The sequence below is a fragment of the Pongo pygmaeus genome, chromosome 3, assembly GCF_028885625.2.
Source record: "Pongo pygmaeus isolate AG05252 chromosome 3, NHGRI_mPonPyg2-v2.0_pri, whole genome shotgun sequence".
NCBI classification, from domain to species: domain Eukaryota; kingdom Metazoa; phylum Chordata; class Mammalia; order Primates; family Hominidae; genus Pongo; species Pongo pygmaeus.
Genome location: NC_072376.2, coordinates 203,308,728 through 203,332,885, shown reverse-complemented (window position 1 = coordinate 203,332,885; position 24,158 = coordinate 203,308,728). Strand labels below are relative to the sequence as shown.

The 24,158-nt window shown below is 39.9% G+C and overlaps 1 long non-coding RNA gene across 1 annotated transcript in view; it reads left to right on the top strand.

The window, feature by feature from the left end:
• LOC129035144 (uncharacterized) overlaps positions 1-24,158 on the top strand; it is a 100,116-nt gene that overhangs the window by 51,875 nt on the left and 24,083 nt on the right. The window contains exon 2 of the long non-coding RNA XR_008502125.1: positions 2,168-2,361. This is a non-coding gene — a long non-coding RNA (uncharacterized LOC129035144). The remainder of the gene's footprint in view (positions 1-2,167; positions 2,362-24,158) is intronic.

The window sequence follows — 24,158 nt, the reverse complement described above, 5'->3', positions numbered from 1 at the left end:
AAAGCTGTGCTCTCCTATGTCTCTTCTGAGGCTGTCTTCCTCATGGGAAAGCTGTACTCTCCTATGTCTCCTCCGAGGCCGTCTTCCTCATGGGAAAGCTGTGCTCTGCTATGTCTCCTCCGAGGCCGTCTTCCTCATGGGAAAGCTGTGCTCTCCTATGTCTCCTCCGAGGCTGTCTTCCTCATGGGAGAGCTGTGCCCTCCTATGTCTCTTCTGAGGCCGTCTTCCTCATGGGAGAGCTGTGCTCTCCTATGTCTCCTCTGAGGCCGTCTTCCTCATGGGAAAGCTGTGCTCTCCTATGTCTCTTCTGAGGCTGTCTTCCTCATGGGAGAGCTGTGCCCTCCTATGTCTCTTCTGAGGCCGTCTTCCTCATGGGAAAGCTGTGCTCTCCTATGTCTCCTCCGAGGCTGTCCTCCTCATGGCTCAACTGCAGTTCTGCAGCACAGTGAAAAATCAGGGCATTTCCCAGCATTTTATATGTTGTGCCTGAGAATGAATCTGTACACTCTGGGTAAGCAGGAATTAACTGTTAGGCACTCAGGGCCTTGTGAATTGCTAAAAGGCTCTCCTCTGGACAACACTCATTATGGGTTGTGATCAAGTTACAGAATGTTCACGTTGCTTTCTTAATCAGCCTTGTTTGTGAGTATTGATATCTTTGATCAAGATTGCAAATTGATTTTAATTTTTGTGCTTATATATTAAGGAATGGTCTCTGTTGTTTCAAGTGAGCTGTTCATAAAATTAATTTAATCACCTATTCAGATCTACAGACTACAAAAATGAATATTATATAGATATAGACACTGCATTCATATAAAAAATTTCCTAATAGATATACTGGGTTACAATTGTCACAAAAGGAAGGCTCACTTTTAGTGAGCTCACTTTTAGAGCAAGCAAAATCATATATATTATAGGTTAAGAAAGATAAAATAATGAAAGAAAAAGAGAATGGAAATAAACTGCAATTCTTATTTTCTTGTTTCTTTATCACTAGGTTTTGCAGGATTCAGCTCCATGAGAAAGTTTTCCCCATTATTAGTCTCCTAGTAGGGTTTGTAAATAAGAAAAAAACTCAAAACTTCCCCCGCCCCTTGCTATGTTTTGGTTGTATAATATTATTCTTGGATTTAGTCAACATAAATTTAAGGCTTATATTCAAATCAAGCTTGTAAAATAAAATATTTCTTCTTTCAAATTTGCCTCTGTAGTCTCCATCCCTCATCAGATTCCAAGAATAATTCCGATGGTAGATACAGGATTTGTTCTTTAAATAAGAAAGCAAGCCTTGTTTTCTTGCAAATGAGTAGAAACTGCTGAAAGATAGGGCCTCTGCCTCACACTTCTATCTTGTGTTCCTGGGAGAGTCATGGTGCTGAGATATTATCTATCCTTCTCCCCAATTTCTCTAAAGATCCCTAGGCCTCCCATGTGCTGGAGAGTGAGAGAGGATTTAAAGTCTTTCTGAGAGTGACTCCTCATGTTACTGTGGTTTTCTGTTACTAATACAAGTACTTACTTTCCAAGCATCTGTGACACAGTTTTCTTTTTCTGTCTTTATTTTCTGTAAGGTAATGAACACAAGGTAACTCCTCTTAAGAAACAGACAGTGAAGCATAAGCCGAATATCAGATAGCTTACACTTCACTCCAAGGATTCCGATTATTCGTCCTCTGATTTCCTCTTGGCTTTTCTAAGAAAAGCACGGCTTTATGTTTACTAAGACTAGAGAAATTCAGCTTTGCAGAAGGAACATAACATCTCAGTTGTTGTAGTCTTTGTTGTTAGTTATCATTTGTAACCAGGAGCTCGACTTTTCTTTCCTGGACCTGTCCATTGGGGAGTGAGGCAGGGCCTTCTCTGGTGCTGCAGGAGAAGGGATGGAGTCCTTCTCTCTGGGTTCTTTTGGCCTAAGAAGCCTTCCAAAATGTGAAATGTAGGCTCCGAGCGAAGGTGTTTTTGCCTCTTTTGTTGGCTATTCTGTCCTGATGTGGGGAATAGTGCTTGGCACACAGTAGACCCTCAGGAAATATTTATGGAATGAATGAATGAATCCTCCATGAAATAGGTTTATTGGATGGGTTTACTGGAGCTTGACCTCCAATGACCTTCACATGGGGAGACAGTGTTGCCAGGGAGTTTCATGGTTGCCTTTCTATTCCAGCTCTTTGTCCTGGGAAGAGTTTGCTGCATCTTCCAGTTTCAGTAATCAAAGAAGCAAAGTTCCCTGCAGTTCTTCAAGGAAACTTGAGAATTCAGAAGGTCTTGGGGTGGCTGCATCCGTCCTGAAGACAAATGCCAATCAGCAGAGGGGCCATTCCCAGGGACACAGGGCTGGCTGACTTGGGCCTTGGCCAGGTAAGACACACAGCATGCATTCCTACATGATTTAATTCTGAATGCCATAGACCTGGCAAGTCATAAAATAGCAACCAATAATTATATGTTAGAGTGCTCACTTCCTCACAGAAATCTCAGCATATGTGAAGATAGGTTGGAATGTGTAAAGAAAAGCTAAGAAAGCAGATTTCTGATAAGAACAGCATGTGACTTGTACAGCAGCTCTGAATTACAGCCCGAAGGATGGAATGCTGACAGTTCCTTCTTCCTTAACTGTGATTGCTGGAATTCTATTTATCAGATCGTTTTTGAGCCAATCTCAAAATGAGAAAATTTTTGAGGAATTATGCATAGTGTGAAGTATATTCTTTCCCTTGTTGCCCGTGGAGATTCCACTGTGACAGGGCAGATTTCCGACTGCAGGGTCGATGGAGATGCCGGTGCTGTCTTTGGACATAATAGTTTATGACAAAGAGACCAAAATAATTCCTATTTAGCCATGTGGTTGTCTGTAAATCTGCTTAGTTGGTCATCCAAAGCGATGACATTTAAGATATAGTTGATACACCGTTTATCTTAAAGAAACATTTTAAAATTAATTCTTCAGGACCTATGTAATATTTTATCTTTTCTGTTTAATAATATCCAAATGTGCTTTTGTGAAGCACAAAACACGTGTGTTTCTTCATAAATCAGTCAGATAGCTTTGAAAATATAATATATTTCAAGTAAGTAGCAAAGACCCTCAAAACACAACTATTGAAGCAGTATAAAAAGCTGAATTTGCTTCAGTTTTGGATTTTTAATAGACTTCACTGTTATGTCACTGTTATGTAGTGAAGACAGAAGTATGCCATAGAAGTCTCTGGTTAAGAGCCAAGACTTTTTCTCCTGTATCATTTCAGATCCCATCATTTCTACCTGATCTTTAGGATAGACTATGCACATTCAGAGCGTTGAGTAAAATTATTAGGAAATATAATACCCATAACATGATTCTTTATACCCTTTAAGTAAATATGCTGGCACATGAATTCACAATTTAAAACTCTGACTTTGTAAGAAATTTGCATGCATCTCCAAGGAAGATATTGTTGCCCTTGCGTTCTTTGTGCGTGATTTATGACAAAATGATGAGACCTTTACATTTGTGGAAATGAAACACGTAAAGTTGTTTCCAAATACACATCACTGTGTTCTGTCAATCTTATCTCTAAATATTGCTCAGGTTTCTTCATTTACTTTCATTTCTACTCCCACAACCAGAGTCCAGATCACCATCATTCCTCACTCTCTGGACTCCTGGAATATAGTCCCATTCTCCATGCTTCCAAATAATTAATGACACAGAAAAGCACATTATGTAAAAAAAGTAGAAGTCCAAATTGAACATGCAAGTTGATTGTAATGAAAACTCACTAAAATGTTAACGGTGATAGAATTAGCCGTGATACTTATTTTGCTCTTTTATACTTTTTTATATTTTCTAAGTGTTCTACAATAAGCATGAATTATTTATAAAAATTTTATTAAGGTGCATTCTCATTTGGGCGCAGTGGCTCACGCCTGTAATCCCAGCACTTTGGGAGGCCGAGGTGGGCGGATCACAAGGTCAGGAGATCGAGACCATCCTGGCTAACACGGTGAAACCCCGTCTCTACTAAAAATACAAAAAATTAGCCCGGGGCAGTGGGGGGCGCCTGTAGTCCCAGCTGCTCGGGAGGCTGAGGCAGGAGAATGGCGCGAACCCGGGAGGCGGAGCTTGCAGGGAGCCGAGATCGCGCCACCGCACTCCAGCCTGGGCGACAGCGAGACTCCGTATCAAAATAAAAAAACAAAGTGAAAGTGAAAACAGATACTATCTAAAATCTACTACTTAGAAATTCTCATTATGAAATGAGGTGAAGGTCATGTCAAACATCTTATTGTTTTTCTCCGTGTATCTACTCACAGACAGGTGCGCGGACATACACGTATGGAGAGGGTGAAGGACCGCTAGTCAGCCAGCTACAGACAGGCAAAAAGTGAAATTTTATATGTACAAGATCAAACTATGCATCATCTTAAAAAGATTAAAATGTATTAGGTTAACAATTTGTACCTAAAAAGTTAAGCCTTATTTAAAATGCAGGGTGTCAGCTATTGAAATAAAAACATCACGCGACCTCAGCTTTTTACGTTGTGGACTGAGCCACCCTGCGCCCAGCTCTGTTCCAGTTCTTTCCTCTTGCCTTTGGCTTCTACCGCTCCATCGCAGGCCTGACTTCTAGAAGAAACACGGCTAAGCTGCTAGGGCTTTAGGCCTGATCTGCCTTTCTTAGGGAGAGAGAGATGGAAAGGAAGAGATGGCTTCTTAGCAGAAACATGTCAGCTGCCTTCTTCTCAATTTTCCTGGACAATATTTATGTTTACTGTCCCACCAGTGAGCAGGTAGATGCCTGCATGGGTAGCCCATTCCTACGAAAACGTTGAACTCCTTACGTAAAACATTTCGAATAAAAACAATTGATCAAAAAGAATAAAAAACATTTTGAATAAAAACAATTGATCAAAACGAATAAAATATGCAGCTTTTCAAATTATACAGACCAGGTGAATTTAGTAGAGAATGAACAAAGTGGTTTACAATATAAAGATTTCTGAATTAAGTGGTCTGTGTGTTCACTGCCCCAAAGAAATGAAAACAGAAAACATTGAGAACCCCTTAATGGGATAATCAGCAGAGATTAGCTCTGTTTCCTTTTTACCTGTTACAGGGTCTTCATAAGACTATCTCAGTACCACTGTCCTGGTCTGAAAGCCACTTTGTTTCACATGGCACTGTGTTGATGTCAGCAAGAGCCAGTCTTGGCAGATCTTTGCTCTGCAAATTACTACCAGGTGTGACTCTGGGTATAGCCGTTAAGCACTGCACCCCAAATCCCCTGTCTGTAATATGGAAATAATAAAATCTAACTCTGAGACATAATTTAAATTACGAGAGGGTACATTACAGTAGGTTATAAGCAAAGGTTCATTCTCTCTCCTGCCTTTTATCATCTAATCTAGTTTTTTTGGAGGAGAGAGGGAGCTTGTGTGTTTCAAATATGTCACTTATAAATAATTTACTACTGAATTAAAGACTAGGTCTAAAATTTTGTTTTTAAATTGATGATTTTGATCCACATATTTTGTGTGATTTCTTTTAGAGTCGGATTTATTCTCATCATCTAGTTTTGTGCTTTACATTTTCCTCCTGTTACTATGTTGTCCTTTTCTTTCCTTTTTTCTTTCTCTTTCCCTCTTTCTTTCTCTCCTCCCTCTCCCTCCTTCCCTCTTTCTCCCTGTTTCTCTCCCTTCCTTCCTGCCTGCCTGCCTTCTTTCCTTCCTTCCTTCCTTCCTTCTTTCTTTCTCTCTCTCTCTCTTTCTTTCTTTCTCTCCTTTTTGACTGAATTTTGATTTTAAAATTATTTTTACCCTCTCTACTGGTTTGGAAGCCATAAACCCTTTTTTTAATCATTCTATGGTTGCTCTTAATCTTAATAAAATCCAAAATGAATCTGTTCTCCTTCCTAGCAATGCTGTATCTTAATTCTCATCAATTGCCCCTGCTTTACATTGTATTTTTGTGTGTTATTTAGATTCCGCCTCCACATATTTACAGTGTTTTTATTATTCCATTTATACCAGTTTCTTGGTTTATTGTTCGTTTTTTCATCCCAGACCCTTTTTATGGAATCATTTTACTCTATCTGAAGTATTTCCATTAGCAATTTTTTTTTTTTTTTTTTTTTTTGAGACGGAGTCTCTCTGTCGCTCAGGCTGGAGTGCAGTGGCGCGATCTCAGCTCACTGCAAGCTCCGCCTCCCAGGTTCACGCCATTCTCCTGCCTCAGCCTCCCCAGTAGCTGGGACTACAGACACCCGCCACCACGCCCGGCTAATTTTTTGTATTTTTGGTAGAGACGTGGTTTCACTGTGTTAGCCAAGATGGTCTCCATCTCCTGACCTCATGATCCTCCCACCTCGGCCTCCCAAAGTGCTGGGATTACAGGCGTGAGCCACCGCGCCTGGCCTTCCTTTAGCAATTCTTTTAGCAAGAGTCTGATTATATTAAACATAGATTCTGTTTGCCTAAAATGCGTTTATTTTGTCCTAATTATGACACAATAGTTTGCTGAGCAAACATCTTGAGATGGATGCTATCTTCTGTCAGAATTTTAGGCTAGTGCTTTGTTCTGGATCCACTGATACTGTTGGAAAAAATTGTTTTTCATATAACTGTTATTTCATTGAAGGTAAACTTTTTACTCTGGCTATTTTTGAGGTCTTTTTTTTTTTCTAATTTTGGTGGCCTGAAGTTGAAGTTTGTGCCCAGATGTGGGTTTCTTTTCATCTAATCTGCTTAGAAATGTTTGGTTTCTCTTATTTCTCTATCTTCACCTCCTATTTTTTTAATTTTTAATTTTTAATTTTATAGAGATGGGGTTTTGCTATGTTGCCTGAGCTGGTCTTGAACTCCTGGGCTCAAGCAATCCACCTGCCTTGGCCTCCCAAAGTGCTGGAATTACAGGTGCGAGCCACCACGCCTGGCCAATCCTCGCCTTCTGGCCACTCTTCAGAACCTGTTGTGTCTTTGAGGGCTGATCTTTTTGTATCTTAACCTTCTTTCATATTTTGCATTTCATTATCTCCATTATGTCTCTGAGCTTCATTCTAGTAGTTTCTCTGTAAGTCATTATTTTCTTAGCTACATTAATCTTTTGTTTATCTTACCTACTGAATTTTTAATTTGAGTGATTTCATTTTCTGTTTGAGAGGTTCTTTTTGGTTCTTTTTTCAAATAGCCTGTTTTCCTTGGTATAGCATTTTGTTTCTAGTTCATAATTTCAATTTCTTTTTTGAATAATTTAAAAATACTTATTTTATAATTTGTATCCTATATTTTTATACTTGAAAGTCCTTGGTGGTTTTTTCTGCTATCGGTTGTTTCTGTTAACTCTTGTATTTTGCTTTTTTAAAAACATATTTTGGATTAAGCTGACATTTAAGTGTTTGGACTTTATGTTCAAGAATCTATCAAGGTTTATGTTGAGGGTGCACCTTCTACAGAGAGTTTGTGTTCTTGTTTCTTGGGCATTCCTGACTCAAGGTTGTGTAAAATAGTTTCTCGGTTTGAACTTTCCTGGAATTACTGGGTAGTATGATTTTAAACCCAACTCCAGAGTATAACAACTGTATAGATGTTGTCATGAAAAACATCTATTTTTGTCACTTTGAGTCCAAACTAAGGATGACATTTTTTGGTCACCTTTTGTCATCTTTTTAAACCAGTGGATGGCTATATATAGAGATATATTTTTATGTCTTTCCATATAATCTATATAAAGTATATAAACATCTACATCAATGTTGTGGGTGCTGGCTTTATTTGGAGACCTTATTTGTAACTTCCTCTTTGGGCTGAGATCATGCCTCTCCTCCTGTCCTGTGTATCATGCGAAATGCAAGCCTTCAGGCCCAGAGGCTGCTGCCTGATCACTCCACAGCTGCAGTAATAGCTCACCCTTCGGAATTTAAGTCTTCTTTTTATTTTTTGGCCTGTGAATATTTTTATGCCCTTTAAAGTTAATTATATTATTTCTTGCCTAGCTAAATGTTTTAAATATTTAGAAACATTTATTTATATAATATTTATAAATATGATGAAAATTTTTCAGAACACTTCTACCAAAATGGAATCCAAAATAGTCTCTCAATCCATCTCACCCTTCTTGTTTGACTCTTTCTGATCCATTTTCCGTCAAGTAGCCAAAGTGATGTTAAGTGAAAATAGGATCATATTGTTACTGGAAGGAGGGCCTTGAGTGTCAGTTGTCCAGGTTCTTTGGTGTTTTGAACAGAGAATTGGACAAAACCCACAAAGCTACAAAGGAACGGGACACAAGAACAAAGCAGCGAAAGCTGAATTCACTGAAGCAAGACGGCCCTCCACAAGGTGTGAAAGCTGGATTCACTGAAGCAAGACAGCACTCCACGGGTGGGGGCTAGAGCCAGTTTTCTGGGTTTTAAGCACCCTTTTGAGGCTCCTATCAGTTACCTCTTGTCTGGATGAAGGGTTTGGTCCCTGGCTAATTAAAGGCTGAGGTGAATTGGTGCCCTATGCAGAGGAAGGGGTGGCCTGTGCTTGGCCAATCAAGGCCCTGTCTCTTTCCATCTGAGATGTGCTGGAAGCGGGAGGGCTGTGGGGAGATTTGATCCTTTGCTGCTCGGCGTGGGGAGATGGGATTTCCCCTTCTGGTTTAGCTTTAGGAAGTTCGTGTTAATTGGCCTTAGGTTCCCTGCCCCCAGACCCAGGTGTCCTCCTTTTGATCCAGCTTTGAGAAATCAGCACCAATTGGCCCCCAGACCCTGGTGTTTTTCCTCGATTCAGCACAAATTGGCCTTAAGTTCCAGACCCTGTTTTCCTGCCTCAATATCACTCCCTTGGTAAAAATCCTTCAATAGCTTTCTGTTATTGATTAAATTGCATCCCTCAACAAGACTTGTTTAAATCCTAACCCCTGGTACCTTGACTATGGCGTTGTTTGGAAATAGGATTTTTGCAGATATCATCAAGGTAACATGAGCTCATACTGGCTTAGGGTGAGCCCTAGCCCACAGCGGTATTCCATGAGGGAAATGTGTACACAGAGACAGAGGCATTCCAGGAGAAGCCATGCGACCGTGAAGGCAGAGGTTGGATTGACAATGCCACAAGCCAGTGGACGCCAGGGACTGATGGCAACCACCAGAAGCTGGGAGGAAAGCATGAGACGGCTCCTCTCCCTGAGTCTCCAAGTAGGAATTGACCATGCTGTCATCTTGCTTCCAGACTTCTGACGTCCAGAACCGAGACAGAATGAATTCCCATTGTTTAAGTCACCCAGTTTGTGATAGTTTTGCTATGGTTGCCCACTGGTAAATGAATGAGCTAGTGAAGAAAACTAGTACAGCAGACCAGAGGGAACGGAAACGCAAGTGCTTTCATAGGGAGGCCTGGAAGCGAGACGATTGACGTTGCAGAGCAAATACACCTCCCCTTATAATTAGTATAAAGTAAAAGATCATTAGCATTGCCGGTGGTGTCTGTTTCATCTTTCCACTCTTTACTTTCGAGCTTCAGGTTGCTGTCATTGCTTTCACTGGCCTTTTTTCAATTTCTTGAACAAGCTCTTGTCTGACCCAGGAGTATTGTATATGCTGATCCCTCTGCCTAAGAGACTCACCTGAGTTTTGCTTGAATAACTACTGCTTACCAGATCTCACTTCCTCGAAGATCTCTTTCATAACAGTTTCCCCCATCCGTCTCTAAATTACGCCCCTTATTTTTGTTTCTGCACTTTCTTTGCCTTCATAGTATTTATCACAGATTATGACTTGTTTGTAAGATGATTTTGAAATGTCTGTCTTCTCTGCCAGACTATAACCCCATTAGTTAGTGAGGTGCCTGTTTTGCTCTTCTCTGTTTCCCAACTACCAGCACAGAGGTGGGTATGCAATAAATATTTTTGAAAAGCGGAAACACCTTTTTAGGCTTGTAATTAGAAGGATGGATACAAAAAGAGAAATGCCTATTTTCAAGTTGTTTTTATATTAAGACTGGAGTGTTAGACATGCTGCTCCAATCATTCTTATTTAAGGAGCTGTTCTGATGGTTAATGATAAATGCCACAGTATTAAAAGAGCAACCACCCTTCATTCAAGCAGAGTCACACCTTGAAACACATTTGAAGTGTCATATGTTAGTGCAATCAGTATTATTTCACCAATTACTTATAGCAGGTACTGCTGAAATACTTAATGACTAGGTTGGTTCAATGTTCAAACTCAGTACTCTGTTTATACCAAGAGAGCAGAAACATTCACTAAACGTATTCTAAAGCATGTGCTTTCTTTAAAAAATTAGCATAAACTTGTCATTTTGTGCTGAATTACAGGCAATATTTAGGGTCATTTGGGATCTTCTAGGTAACAATGTACACAATTTCTTCTAGTATGTGGTTCTTCAGGCCTCATCACGGAATTCTCTACCTGCTTTGGTTTGGCAGAGGGCTAGCTTACTGACCCTCAGAGCAGATCGCAAATTCATCTTTTAGACTATGTTTATTTCCTGACTGTGTTCTCTGTACTTGTGCCCTGAGACAGTTAAATTATGAAGAGTACAATTCTATAAATCCAAATATGTCACAAATAATTGTGGCCCCAGGGCCCAAAGAGTTATGAGAGAATATAATGGAAGAAACAGCTACTATGTTTGCCACTCCATTAAAAAAAGAACTCATTCTAGCTAACCTCATTTAGTAGGTAAACTTTGCAACAGTGTTGAAGAAAGTAAGAAGACACATAGGCGACCCCACGTGGAAATGCCACTTTGCTAAAATGACATTTTGATCTACTCCTTATGGAATACTGTGGATGGTCCTTAAATCTGTTAGAGACTTATGGTCTAATAATGTTTCGTGCTTCAAAATTCTGGAAATGTTTTTACAGTTGTAACTTGCATTCAGCAAAATTGAAAATTGTGATTTGGAGTGACGTCAGCAAGATGGCAGAATAAGAGGACCCGGGCTTCACTACCATCTCCTGCCCCCTGCCACACACAGAAAGTTCAGCTAGCAATCACCCACAGACAAGAATACCTTGGTGAAAACCCTAGCATGTGGGAATAAGCCAGAGTCAGCTGTGTGTTCCAGAAAGGAATAAACATTACATTAAAGGGTAAGAAAAACAATCCCATGTTGACCATGTCACTCCTCCTCCTCCCCTAAGTCAGCACAGCACCTCACAGATGGAATTCCACAGAAACTATGGTTCCTACAGAGCAAAAGGAGAATCAGAGGCAGACATGAAGCTTCCCTAGCATTCTGAGATGCTTCCCAGGAAGCCCACTCTGGTCTCACCTCAGGGGGAACAGAGGGGAAACGGCACGGCTAGACCACCTTGGGAGAGATAGAAGCAAAGCGAGGAGGCAGAGTCCACAGTGACAAGCAGACAGATTCTGGCTGTAGCTCTGCGCACCTGCCAGCAGTAGCACCCAATCAGTGGTACCAGCTAACACCATACCCACCTGCAAATCTGAGCTGGTCACCCTCAGAAGTGGTGGGAAGTTCTACCTGGCTTGAATCCTTAGAGGACCAGCCTTAGACCCTACCCTGAGAACATGTCCAGGGAGGGAGATAACCACTACAGCAAATTTTGGCAAAGACCCAGGGCTAGTGTTGTCACACTCAGGAGTTTATTACTATTATCACTTTCATTTGAGATAGGGTCTCACTCTGTCACCTCAGCTGGAGTGCAGTGGCGTGATCACAGCTCACTGTAGCTTTGACTTCCTGGGCTCAAGTGATCCTCCAGCCTCAGCCTCCCAAGCAGCTTGGACTACAGGTGCATGCCACCACACCTAGCTAATTTTTTAACTTTTTGTAAACACGGGGTCTCACTATGTTGCCCAGGCTGGTCTTTAACTCTTGGGCTCAAGCAATCTTGCTGTCCCAGCTTTCCAAAGTACTGGGATTATAGGGGTGAGCCGCCATGCCTGGCCACACCGAGGAGTGTTTAAATAGTACTTTGCATGGCCTCAAATTCCACACCCATATCCCACCCAAGGAAGGGGACAGCCACCGCAGCAAATTTCAGCAAAGAGCTGGGACTTGACCTAGCACACCCAGGAGTTTAAATAATGCTCAGCCTAGTCTCAAAGCCCACCCCAAGACCTCACTTAAGCAGGTAGGCAAACCTCAACTGTGCATTTCTACCGAGCATAGTGGCTGGTCCCATCCATCCTAGTCAGTGACTCCACCTAACCTCAGAGTGCTTTCTGCAACCGTGTTTAACTGCTGACTTTAAATTGAGGTACCAACTGGCCAGAGAATACTACACTTCATGGCCCAGTCTAATCAGAGGCAAATTGCAGTGCCCATCCAGCAGTCCATCCTCACTGCAGTTCAGCTTAGTGGTCTTGCTGAGCTTGGATCCCAGCCAGCTGCACCACTCAAACTCACAGAAAAGGCAGCATGCCACCAATGAAAGAACCCCCAAATAAGCTCTGCATATTCAGGGTTGTTATGAGCTGACCCATTCAGAACCACAGGCTACACTAAACTGTGAAGATTATTCCTACCAAAGAATACCTGCAAAAACTGGAAAAGGTGGCTGTCACCTCAAATATGCAGACACTAATATAAGGATAGAAGGATAACATCCTTACAAGGATAACAAAGACTCAGGAAATCATGACACCTCTAAAAAGAAAAATCAACTAAAATAGATTTAACAATGAACCCCAAGGAAAGGACAATTTATAAAATGACAGACAATGAGTTTAGAAAAATCCTCTTAAAGAAGATCATGAACTACAATAATATAGGGATAGAAAATTAAATGAAATTTGGAAAACAATACATGAACAAAATGAGAACTTCGATGAAATAGAAATAATTCTTGAAAACCAACAGAAATTCAAGAGTTGAAGAATACAATGACTGAACTGAAAAGATGCAACTGAAAGCTCCCACAGCAGGTTTGATCAAGCTAAAAGAAGAATCAGTGAGATGGAAGAGAGAACATTTGATATTATCCAATCAGAGTAGCAAAAATTTTAAAAAATAATTTTTTTTTATTATTATTATACTTTAAGTTTTAGGGTACATGTACACAATGTGCAGGTTAGTTACATATGTATACATGTGCCATGTTGGTGTGCTGCACCCATTAACTCGTCATTTAGCATTAGGTATATCTTCTAATGCTATCCCTCCCCACTCCCCCCACCCCACAACAGTCCCCAAAGTGTGATGTTCCCCTTCCTGTGTCCATGTGTTCTCATTGTTCAATTCCCACCTATGAGTGAGAATATGCAGTGTTTGGTTTTTTGTTCTTACGATAGTTTACTGAGAATGATGATTTCCAATTTCATCCATGTCCCTACAAAGGACATGAACTCATCATTTTTTATGGCTGCATAGTATTCCATGGTGTATATGTGCCACATTTTCTTAATCCAGTCTATCATTGTTGGACATTTGGGTTGGTTCCAAGTCTTTGCTATTGTGAATAGTGCCGCAATAAACATACGTGTCTATGTGTCTTTATAGCAGCATGATTTATAGTCCTTTGAGTATATATCCAGTAATGGGATGGCTGGGTCAAATGGTATTTCTAGTTCTAGATCCCTGAGGAATCGCCACACTGACTTCCACAATGGTTGAACTAGTTTACAGTCCCACCAACAGTGTAAAAGTGTTCCTGTTTCTCCACATCCTCTCCAGCACCTGTTGTTTCCTGACTTTTTAATGATTGCCATTCTAACTGATGTGAGATGGTATCTCATTGTGGTTTTGTTTGCATTTCTCTGATAGCAAGTGATGGTGAGCATTTTTTCATGTGTTTTCTGGCTGCATAAATGTCTAGGACCAGATGGATTCACAGCTGAATTCTACCAGAGGTAAAAGGAGGAACTGGTACCATTCCTTCTGAAACTATTCCAATCAATAGAAAAAGAGGGAATCCTCCCTAACTCATTTTATGAGGCCAGCATCATCCTGATACCAAAGCCGGGCAGAGACACAACAAAAAAAGAGAATTTTAGACCAATATCCTTGATGAACATTGATGCAAAAATCCTCAATAAAATACTGGCAAACCAAATCCAGCAGCACATCAAAAAGCTTATCCACCATGATCAAGTGGGCTTCATCCCTGAGATGAAAGGCTGGTTCAATATATGCAAATCAATAAATGTAATCCAGCATATAAACAGAACCAAAGACAAAAACCACATGATTATCTCAATAGATGCAGAAAAGGCCTTTGACAAAATTCAACAACCCTTCATGCTAAAAACTCTCAATAAATTAGGTATTGATGGGATGTATCTCAAAATAATAAGAGCTATCTATGACAAACCCACAGCCAATATCATACTGAATGGGCAAAAACTGGAAGCATTCCCTTTGAAAACTGGCACAAGACAGGGATGCCCTCTCTCACCACTCCTATTCAACATAGTGTTGGAAGTTCTGGCCAGGCCAATTAGGCAGGAGAAGGAAATAAAGACTATTAGATTAGGAAAAGAGGAAGTCAAATTGTCCCTGTTTGCAGATGACATGATTGTATATCTAGAAAACCCCATTGTCTCAGCCCAAAATCTCCTTAAGCTGATAAGCAACTTCAGCAAAGTCTCAGGATACAAAATCAATGTACAAAAATCACAAGCATTCTTATACACCAATAAAAGACAAACAGAGAGCCAAATCATGAGTGAACTCCCATTCACAATTGCTTCAAAGAGAATAAAATACCTAGGAATCCAACTTACAAGGGATGTGAAGGACCTCTTCAAGAACTACAAACCACAGCTCAATGAAATAAAAGAGGATACAAAGAAATGGAAGAACATTCCATGCTCATGGGTAGGAATAATCAATACCGTGAAAATGGCCATACTGCCCAAGGTAATTTCTAGATTCAATGCCATCCCCATCAAGCTACCAATGACTTTCTTCACAGAATTGGAAAAAACTACTTTAAAGTTCATATGGAACCAAAAAAGAGCCCGCATCGCCAAGTCAATCCTAAGCCAAAAGAACAAAGCTAGAGGCATCACACTACCTGACTTCAAACTATACTACAAGGCTACAGTAACCAAAACAGCATGGTACTGGTACCAAAACAGAGATATAGATCAATGGAACAGAACAGAGCCCTCAGAAATAACACTGCATATCTACAACCATCTGATCTTTGACAAACCTGAGAAAAACAAGCAATGGGGAAAAGATTCCCTATTTAATAAATGGTGCTGGGAAAACTGGCTAGCCATATGTAGAAAGCTGAAACTGGATCCCTTCCTTACACCTTATACAAAAATTAATTCAAGATGCATTAAAGAGTTAAATGTTAGACCTAAAACCATAAAAACCCTAGAAGAAAACCTAGGCATTACCATTCAGGACATAGGCATGGGCAAGGACTTCATGTCTAAAACACCAAAAGCAATGGCAACAAAAGCCAAAATTGACAAATGGGATTTAATTAAACTAAAGAGCTTCTGCACAGCAAAAGAAACTACCATCAGAGTGAACAGGCAACCTACAAAATGGGAGAAAATTTTCGTAACCTACTCATCTGACAAAGGGCTAATATCCAGAATCTACAATGAACTCAAACAAATTTACAAGAAAAAAACAAACAACCCCATCAACAAGTGGGCAAGGGATATGAACAGACACTTCTCAAAAGAAGACATTTTTGCAGCCAAAAAAATAAAGAATGAAGAAAGCCTGCAGAAATATGTGCCACCCTCAAGAGACTGAATATACACATAATATAAATTCCAGAAAGAGAAGAAAGACACAAAAGGGTAAGAAAGCATATTTAAAGAAATAATGGCTGAGAGTTTTCCTAATATGAGGATATATCCCAATATCAAAGTATAGCAAGCACAGAGGTCTCCAGTCAAATTCAACCCAAAGAGGAGTTTACCAAGACACATAATAAACTATCACAAATAAAAGACAAAGAAAAAATTCTGAGAGTGGCAAGAGATAAAAAGCAACACAGCACCTAGAATAGTCTCAATAGACTCTCACCAGATTTCTCAGTGGAAACCCTGAAGGCCAGGAGATAATGGGATGATAGATTCAAAATGTTGAAGGAAAATAAAAATAGCCAACCAAGAATATTTTACTCAGAAAATCTGTCTTTCTGAAATGAGAGAGAAATAAAAATTTTCCCAGACAAACCAAAGCCAAAGGAGGTCATCACCACTGGGCCTGCCTTACAGGAATTGCTAAAGGGAGTTTCTTAAGCTGAAATAAAAGGCCAGTAATTATTAACAGAAAATGTACAAATGCACAAAACTCAATGGCATAATAAAGAATCATATGTGGAATGCTCTAGGACTGTAATGATGATGTGTAAAGCAACTTTATTCCTAGTATGGGGGTTAAAAAATAAAATTATTAATAAAACTTAGCTAAAATACATTTTCAAGGGATAGATATTATAAAATGTAAATTCGTACATCAAAAACATAAAATATCAGGGAGATAAAAGTGGAGAGTTGTGGGACTTTGACTATGTACAACTGTTATAGCATAACAATTATATGAACTGTCAAAATAGACTGTTACACTTGTAAAATGTTTTATGTAAGCTTCATACTAATCACAAAGCAAAAATCTACAGTAGACACACAAAACAAAAATAGAAAGAATTCAAAGTATACCACTAAAGAAAATCATCAAGCCACAAAAGAAGACAGAAAGAAAGGAAGAGGAAACAAAGTATCTACAAAACAATCAGAAACCGATTCACAAAATGGAAGTAGTAAGTCCTTAACATTCTTAATTACCTTGAATGTAAATGTATTAAATGCTGCAATAAAAAGACAGAGTGGCTGAATGGATTAAAAACAAGACCCAGTTACATGCTACTTACAAGATACTCATCTTACTTTTAAAAACACATATAGACATATGTAACAAACCTGCACGTTGTGCACATGTACTCTAGAACTTAAAGTATTATTTTTATATATATATATATATATATATATATAAACACATATAGACTAAAAGTGAAGAGATGGAAAAAGATATCTCATGCTTGTGAATTGGAAGAATTAATATTGCTAAAATGTACATACTACCAAAAGCAATACGCAAATTCAATACAATCCCTGTCAAAATTTCAGTGCCATATTCACAGAAATAAAAAGACAACTAAAATTCACATGGAATTGCAAAAAACCTTGAATAGCCAAGGCAATCATGAGCAAAAAGAGCAAAGCTGTAAGCACCACACTACTCATTTCAAACTATACTACCACATCAGCTTAGTACTGCCATAAAAATAAACACATCAAAAAACAAACAAAAAAAGAAAAATAGACATATCAATGAATGGATTAGGATAGAGAGCCAAGAAAGGAACCAACACATGTATGATCAATTGATTTTCAATAAGGCATCCATAGACAATTATTAAATAAATGAGTCTGGCTGCATTCATAGGCCAAATAAAACAGATGATTGTCAGAATTTGGCCAGTGGCTGGAGTTTACTGACCCCTGATCTAGGCATTGAGCATTAAAGACTGCCAACATGAAAGAGATAGAGGGTCAACCAGATAGTATGTGATTCCTGATGGGAGAACACACTACCAGGTATAGTCTTGTCAAATAAACCTCTGGATTCAGTTAACAATTTGCAGCAGAAGCAGAGTTTGGAAGAACATACTGAATTGTACTCTAAATACGCAATCAGCCAAGTCAAAACCACAAGCACCTCTCCAGGTTCTGCAAAGGATCAATTATAAAACTAAATAAATACAAAAGATCATAAGTGTGCCAAGAATACACAATATAAAATGGATAATATCTTTAATGTTTTTGAGAAAATTGGATATCTATATATAGAAGAATTAAATTGAACCCTTTTCTTGTATCATGTGAAAAAATTAACTCAAAATGGGTCGAAGACTTAAGCATAAAATCTGAAACTGTAAAACTACTAGAAAAAAACATAGGGAGAAAACTACATGACATTGGTTTGGGCAATTATGTTTTCAATTTTACTCCACAACCACAGGCAACAAAAGCAAAAAGAGATGAATGGGATTTCATGAAATATAAAAGCTTCTGTGTAACAAAGGGAACAACAGAAACAACATACAAATTAGAAGAAAATATTTGCAAGCCATATATCTGATAAGAAGCTAATATCCAAAATGCATACGGAACTCAAGCAACTCTAGAAAACAAATAAGACTAATTTAAAAAATGGGCATAGGACCTGAATAAACATTTTTCAGGAGAAGATATACAAATATCCTACAAATATATGTAAAAAGAAAAAAAACTCAATATCACTAATCATTAGGGAAATGCAAGTTAAAACCACAAAAAAAAAACAAAAACAAAAAAACCACAATAAGACGGCACCTCATACCTCTCAACATGGCTATTTAAAAAAAGAAGGGATTAAAAAATTTTGGTGAGAATGTGGAGAAAAGAGAACTTTTGTACTCTGTTCGTGGGCATGTAAATTAGTACAACTTTTATGGAAAACTGTATGGAGGTTCCTCAAAAAACTAAAAGTAGAATTACCGTATGACCTGGCAATCCTGCTTCTGTGTATTGACACAAAACCCATATCTACGCCAAAGAGATGTCTGCACTCCCGTGTTCATTGCAGCTCTATTCACAATAGCCAAGTTACGGTATCAACTTAAGTGACCATCAGCAGATGATTGGATAAATAAAACCTGGTCTATACACATACAATGAAATACTCTTCAGCTTATAAGAGAAAGAAGCTTGGTCATTTGCAACAACCTGGGTCAGTTAAGCCTCCAGGCATATGAGGTCCATTGTTGTGAGTTTATATGTGTCCTAAAGGGTCCTGAATCCCTTTGTAGGGAAGTCTGGTCTTTAAAGTTCCAAGTGAGGTCTAAGATTTTCTGGTGGTTTTGACATATAGAATCATAAGCTTTTATAGTGGAAGGAATCTTTTCTTATATTTCATTTATTCTTTTTCCCCTAGTTTATAGATGAGATCTAAAGAGGTCCCTTGACTTGCCTGAAGCAATGCCCCTGGTTAATGATGAACCAGTATTGGAACCCAAGTCTCCAAGTTATTAGTCAGCTCAGTGCTTTTGCACTGAACTCTGCTACATCTGAAAGATGCCTTGTTCCTGATGTTCAGTAAAGAATGGTCTATAGATTAGACAAAATCGACACATTTATAAACAAAAATAGCAGCACCAACAAACAAAAACATTTTGCTGCCCAGAGACAGGTGGACCCTGTTAGTGCTGTTTGGTTTAGGATACCTTGGGCTTGTACTAGAGGTGAAATAACTCACCCGTCAACAGGAGCAAGACCTTTTGAAACACCAGTCTGTAAAGGGTAAGATCTACCTAGCTTAGCTGCCAGAATCATCACTTCCATTGTCAGTTGAGTTCCTCTGGTCTAGAGAGTCATCTTATAAATTTCTTCATCAGATTTTAAAAGGCAATAAAAGGATTAGTAGACAGAATGAATGAACCTAGATGTAGAACGAGAATTATATATGCATACATTTTTTTCATACAGGAAACAAACATTAACGATCAACAAACTATTCACAATAGCAAAGACTTGGAACCAACCCAAATTTCCAACAATGATAGACTGGATTAAGAAAATGTGGCACATATACACCATGGAATACTATGCAGCCATAAAAAATGATGAGTTCATGTCCTTCGTGGGGACATGCATGAAATTGGAAATCATCATTCTCAGTAAACTATCGCAAGGACAAAAAACCAAACACCGCGTGTTCTCACTCATAGGTGGGAATTGAACAATGAGAACACATGGACACAGGAAGGGGAACATCACACTCTGGGGACTGTTGTGGGGTGAGGGGAGCGGGGAGGGATAGCATTAGGAGATATACCTAATGTAAATGACGAGTTAATGGGTGCAGCACACCAGCATCGCACATGTATACATATGTAACTAACCTGCATATTGTGCACATGTACCTTAAAACTTAAAGTATAATAATAATAAAAAAAAGAAAAAGAAAAAAAACAAAAAAACAAACTAAATGTACATTATAGTTATAGTAAAACGTTAATATTCAACAAACTAAATATATTTTACATTGTGGCTATGGTATTAACTCTGAATCTTCCTTACTTTGTAATTCATGAAAATCAGAGCCAGAACTGGAGAAGAGAAGTCTCTGAGGTGTCTCATTTGAGTTCTCTTTCTTCGTCATCTAGATTGCATGTTGCAGGATGACCTTTCTGTTTGTCCTGTGCTGAGCTGTGTAGGATTGGTTGCCCATGTGTATCCTAGTGTTCAAAACTAATTGTACAGAATTTTTAGGACTTTCTGAAGGGTTTCAAAGTCTAAATTTAAGTAAAGACAGCTTCTTTTTAAATCAACTTAAGAGGTATATAATTTATATACAATAAAAGGCCTACATTTTAAAGATCAAGTTTAGTGTGTTTTCACAAATGTATGTGCTGGTGTACCCAAGGTGTAGAACATTTGTGTAACTCTAGAAGTTCCCTCTTGCCCCTTGTCAGTCAGTCTTCCTCAGTAATTTTTCAGTCCCAGAAAATCAACAGCTGCTTTGTGTCCCTATAGATTGGTTTTGCTGGTTTTCAAACTTCATATAAGTAGAATGACAGAATATGTATTCATTTGTGTCTGATATCTTTTGCTCAGCATAAAAGACAGCATATTTTATCAAACACTTCTAAGGAAGGTGATTTCATACAATGCATCCTAAAAATACAGCTTGGCCATTTTATCTTTTCAATAACCAAACCCTTCCTGCTGGGTGTCTTCTCTGAGCAGCCTCTGACATAGTGTCTGCTGGGTGTCTTCTCTGAGCAGCCTCTGACATAGTGTCCCCTGGGTGTCCTCTGTGAGCAGCCTCTGACATAGTGTCTGCTGGGTCCCTTCTCTGAACAGCCTCTGACATAGCATCTGCTGGGTGTCTTCTCTGAGCAGCCTCTGACATAGTGTCTGCTGGGTGTCTTATCTGAGCAGCCTCTGACATAGTGTCTGCTGGGTGTCTTCTCTGAGCAGCCTCTGACATAGTGTCTGCTCGGTGTCTCCTCTGAGGGTCCTCTGACATAGTGTCTGCTGGGTGTCTACTCTGAGCAGCCTCTGACATAGTGTCTGCTGGGTCCCTTCTCTGAGCAGCCTCTGACATAGTGTCTGCTGGGTGTCTTGTCTGAGCAGCCTCTGACATAGTGTCTGCTGGGTCCCTTCTCTGAGCAGCCTCTGACATAGTGTCTGCTGGGTGTCTTGTCTGAGCAGCCTCTGACATAGTGTCTGCTGGGTCCCTTCTCTGAGCAGCCTCTGACATAGTGTCTGCTGGGTGTCTTCTCTGAGCAGCCTCGGACATAGCGTCTTCTGGGTGTCTTCTCTGAGGAGACTCTGACATAGTGTCTGCTGGGTCTCTTCTCTAAGCAGCCTCTGACATAGCATCTGCTGGGTGTCTTCTCTGAGCAGCCTCTGACATAGTGTCTGCTGGGTGTCTTCTCTGAGCAGCCTCTGACATAGTGTCTGCTGGGTCTCTTCTCTAAGCAGCCTCTGACATAGCATCTGCTGGGTGTCTTCTGTGAGCAGCCTCTGATATAGTGTCTGCTGGGTCTCTTCTCTAAGCAGCCTCTGACATAGTGTCTGCTGGGTCTCTTCTCTAAGCAGCCTCTGACATAGTGTCTGCTGGGTCCCTTCTCTGAGCAGCCTCTGACATAGTGTCTGCTGGGTGTCTTGTCTGAGCAGCCTCTGACATAGTGTCTGCTGGGTGTCTCCTCTGAGCAGCCTTTGACATAGTGTCTGCTTGGTGTCTCCTCTGAGCAGCCTTTGACATAGTGTCTGCTGGGTCCCTTCTCTGAGAAGCCTCTGACATAGTGTCTGTTGGGTGTCTTCTCTGAGCAGCCTTTGACATAGTGTCTGCTGAAGCTTCAAGGGTTGTTGATTGGGACTAGATGTTCAGAGGTCAAGGTCAATTTTGAACTAAAAAATAGATTCCCCACCAGAAACTATTCTAGCACTTCCTATATATGATGATTAAACATCCCCATGGTTGAAACTGTCTCAACTTTTAATATGCCACCATTTTGTTGCTACTGGTGAACAATCAGAGCTCTTTTTAAGCAACCTGTCCTTGGTGCCTTTCCCATTACTCTGCTTGTTTACTCCTTTTTTCTTGTCACTCCCATCAATCCCTCGGATATCAGCAGTCTCCTGTTGTTATTCCCATTAAGGCCTGTCTTCCATACCTTTCTCTGCTGACAAAACCTTCCTTTTCAGGGTCTTATTTCACCACTGCTCCTAGCTATCTCCCACTCTAGACAAGATCATTGATTGAATCACCCTAAGTTATAGGCTGCAACCATTGTGTCCAGCACTGTGTCAGGCACAAAGGGCGAGGAAAACAAGGCCCTTGTTCTCAGCAAGTCCACAGGGTGCTGGGGGATATGCATACAACTCTCATCGACAATTGTCTTTTCTCTTCCCCTTAAGGGTCCCTGTCATAGATTCGAAGAGAGATTTGTGGGCCACCAGCCTTGAGTTAGTCATTTGGCCACCACTTCTCCAAGTGCTGTGCTTTCCCCTGCATGACTGTGGACCCCCATTCACTTTGCTAGTAGTTGTGGTCTGGAATTAAGGATATACACCCTCTCACAGCCACTGTGATAGCACTGCATGAAACTGGGGTAGGGCAGGAATGTGTGACTATATGGCAGGTGTCACTTCTCCTAATGAACCCCAGGGTCCTGTCTCAGGGTCACCATCATTCACAGTTATGTAAAGAAACCAGAGGAATTGCAGTGCACTTGGGTAAACTTAAAAATCATCTCCTAATTATTATTTATCTTATTGTTGGAGACAAATTGCCCAAGAATTGAAAGGGAGGTGGGTGGGCATGTCACCTTATAGCCCAAGAATCATTAGTCAGGACAGCCTATTTATAAAAATAGCTTGCTAAGAGGATTTTCAAAGACCATAGAACAGTACATTTCTGTACTAGTTTTATTTACTAAAAGTGTAAAAGTTAGACTTTTAAATCATTTGATTCTAGAGGCAGTTTTTTAAGAAAATGTAGTTTTTGAGAATTATAAAAGGTATATTAAAAATTTTAAGTTTCTCTTTTTTTTTGAAAGCTGAAAATTAATCTAATGCTATTCTTGTTAACCAAAATAGGAGAGAGCTGAGGGACACAGCATGGAAAATATGAGAGAGCTGAGGGACACAGGATGGAGAATATGAAAATAGGAGAGAGCTGAGGGACACGGCACGGAGAATAGGAGAGAACTGAGGGACAGAGCACGGAGAATAGGAGAGAACTGAGGGACACAGCACGGAGAATAGGAGAGAACTGAGGGACACAGCACGGAGAATTGGAGAGAACTGAGGGACAGAGCACGGAGAATAGGAGAGAACTGAGGGACACAGCACGGAGAATAGGAGAGAACTGAGGGACACAGCACGGAGAATTGGAGAGAACTGAGGGACACAGCACGGAGAATAGGAGAGAACTGAGGGACACAGCACGGAGAATAGGAGAGAACTGAGGGACACAGCACGGAGAATAGGAGAGAACTGAGGGACACAGCACGGAGAATAGGAGAGAACTGAGGGACGCAGCACAGAGCATAGGAGAGAACTGAGGGACACAGCATGGAGAATAGGAGAGAGCTGAGGGACACAGCCCGGAACCATAGTTCAAGTGATCTGAAATTACGTGGTATGGTTTTAAGCTCATGGAGTAGGAGAGATTTGGAACTTAAGAATGTTTAAGGGGATATATTAACCTTTTGTCAGGGGTTATGTAGCAGATGAGAACAGTTCTAAAAAAATGACAGGCTGTAGTGCAGCGTACTCAAATACAAACTCCAGAAAAGGGACCTGAATGAATAGATTGACCAGGAAATTATGGTTGAAATGAATGCTGCTGGAAATGATGAGTTTGGAAAATGAATGTGTTTTTACTAAGATGTGAAGTGAAGAAAAAAGGAAAAAGTAATATGACTTATGAAGATTTTGTGATCTGGTACTAAGCAACGTGAACTGGTTCCCATGATTCAGCCTCTAAGTAGGTACTGTCCTATCAGTAATATGACTCATGAAGATTTTGTGATCTGGTACTAAGCAACGTGAACTGGTTCCGGTGATTCAGCCTCTGGATAGACACTGTCCTATCATGATTTACAACCAAGGATCTGGAACTGAATACAGGATGCTATTTGTATTGATCACATAGTCTTATTTCATCAGAG